A 2,597-nucleotide genomic window follows, 5' to 3' on the forward strand; every position below is an offset into this window, starting at 1 on the left:
AAAATAAAATTTAAACAGCTATGAAACATGCCCAGGTTTAAAGTGGTCTGCATCTGCAAAGATGAGAAAAAAATTATAGCTTCTTAAGTCTTGTAAAATGCCAGCAAAATATATTCTAACTGGACAATAATCAAATGCAGACTATGTTTCAGTTATGATTGCCAGGATAAAAGGACTTGTTTTATCTCTTACTATGGGTTGATTCATCATTTTTTCTTGTGGTTGATAATCTCTTGTTTTGCTTTAGCTGAGCTGTTCAAAATTTACTACTTGAGAATTTAAAATCTGACATTAAAAACTGGATTTCCAAAGCTGCTGCAGAAGCCTGCAAGCATCCCGGGTGGATTGGTTGGAAGTGAGGGGTGTGTAGAGGGATACTGCAAGTTTCCATACTGTTGTTTCTTGAGCTGTGTTTTAATACTGTGCCAGACAATTCTGTAAGCACTATGGTAGACTTGCCTTTTGCAAATTTGACTCTTATAAAGCAAAACTGCTTCCTAAGAAGATCTAAATGCCATTTAATATTTTCTCCACATTTGTGGCAGTTATAATGATTTTGGCCTTCCAGAGTCTCTGATACCTTTTACATTTCTGCTTGTATCTGAAGATTTCTGTTGAGAGTGTAAGACTCAGTGGAAGACTGCAAGAGGAAGAGTCAGTCTTTTTAACTTCTGGAATTTGAGTGATATGATTTGGTTCTAGTCTCTTTTTTTGTTCAGTCTGTTTAGGGTTTTAAGCAGTTATAAAACTATTAAGAGAGACACGAGGCATGATCAGATAAAAAGTCCTCACAGGAATTCTGATTAAAAAACAAACAAACAAACAAACAAATCCAAACAAACAAAAACCCAAACAAAAAAAAAAAAAAAGAAAAAAAAAGAAAAAAAAAAGTTAACTACAGTTAGCATTGATCAGGTTAATGGAATCAGTTTGAGGTGGGGTTTTTGTGTGTGTGTCCTGTCCCCCCAGCTTCTCATTCTTAGTCTGCACTCTGTGACTATGACCGTCTTTTCTATTTCTCTCCTTCTTAATGACTTTATAACCCGATTACCAATTTGACCTGGGGTGGAAATGGCCAGTGTCTTTTATTTCCATTAATGTCATTACAATAGATGCTCAGGTAAATTGATTTCCCCTCTGAGCAAAAAGATGTAATCCTTATCAGAGAATCCACATTGGAAAAATACTTAGAAATGTGCTTGTTTACTACTGCTGCTCACAGAATAAGTTATTTTCCTACCAATGAAAGAGTAACAAACTTTTTTTTTTTTTTTTTTTAATTTCACATATTACAGCATTTCCAATAAAAGCTAAGGGTCAGTTTTGTAAACTGTGGTAAGGATGTGCTGTTTTAGCAAGAATGCATGTTGGATAAGGTCCTCCCAACTTTAGCCAAGCACTGCAATTCAGTGTTTCAAGTTCAGTACATATTCATAGTGTTCTCTGCAATAATAAGCAACAGCAAGGAAGAGCAATTTATTTTTAAATATTTTTTCACTGTTTCACTATAGTAGAATTTGCAGTTGTGGTTGGAAACCTCACCATACTCTGAAGGTTTTGTTTATAACGATTCATTTGCATCTGTATATGCATCTATTTACACATGATTGCTTAATATGAAAATAATCTAATTAGGTGTCTAGGAATAGATAATAATTTTTCTGGTCGCTAAATTCAGTATGGTTGTTCCGTGCTGACAAAGACTTCTTCAGTGCTGCTTTCAGCATGTGGGATGCCTGTTGGCACATGCTGCATCACAGCTGCTGAATTACTGCAGTCTCAGGTGACTGCTGAGTGCTGCAGCATCATTCAAGTCAGGACATGGCTTTGCCAATTGCTTGAATCCCCATATTGATGGGGAGAAAAGTTAGGTCCTTTCTTTCTTTCACTGGATGGCCTCTGCCTAGTTAGGCATCAGGACATAAATCTGTATTGCGAGCTTTGGATTTAACATCATCTTCTCTGTGTGCAATTTCTTTAATGTATTTCAGGAATGAAAAGAAAAGCCTTCAATATTTCTCTGATAATTTGATTTGGTTTTTTTCTTTAATTCTTTTATATAGAATTTATTGGTGTTCTCAATACTGAAGAGATGTAACAAAATTATATTTCTTCATGTATTAAGATGCTATTTGAAAGTATTATAGGGGAAAGATATCCCATGCCCCAAAAAAATTGTGTTCTGCTAAAAAATACAGGTTATTTTCTCATATTTTCTACTCACCCAGAAAGTATCTTCTTTCTCTTAAAGAGCCTTCCATTTTGCAATTCTAAATGACTAGAACCTCATCTGTGAAATGGTACTAGCAGGAAAGTAGGGGTTTTGCATTGTTTTGAGAGAGATAAAGTAACTTTTTCCTCCATATTGTAATCTGAATATATCAGAAGTTTCAGTCTGCTTTTAACTTTTAAACAATGCCATTTTTGAATGTGAGATGAACTATAAGCACAGTAGATATGTACAGTTTGTATTATCTTTCTAGTGCAATTTCAAAAGTGCCTGAGAGAATTAAGCATTCAGTTCTCAATGAGAGTAAAGGAAATTAAGATGCTCTTTAAAGGAGTTAAAAAAGCTTTTGAAAATATAGCATAACATC

The sequence above is a fragment of the Cyanistes caeruleus genome, chromosome 1 (assembly GCF_971803275.1).
Source record: "Cyanistes caeruleus chromosome 1, bCyaCae1.hap1.1, whole genome shotgun sequence".
NCBI classification, from domain to species: Eukaryota; Metazoa; Chordata; class Aves; order Passeriformes; family Paridae; genus Cyanistes; species Cyanistes caeruleus.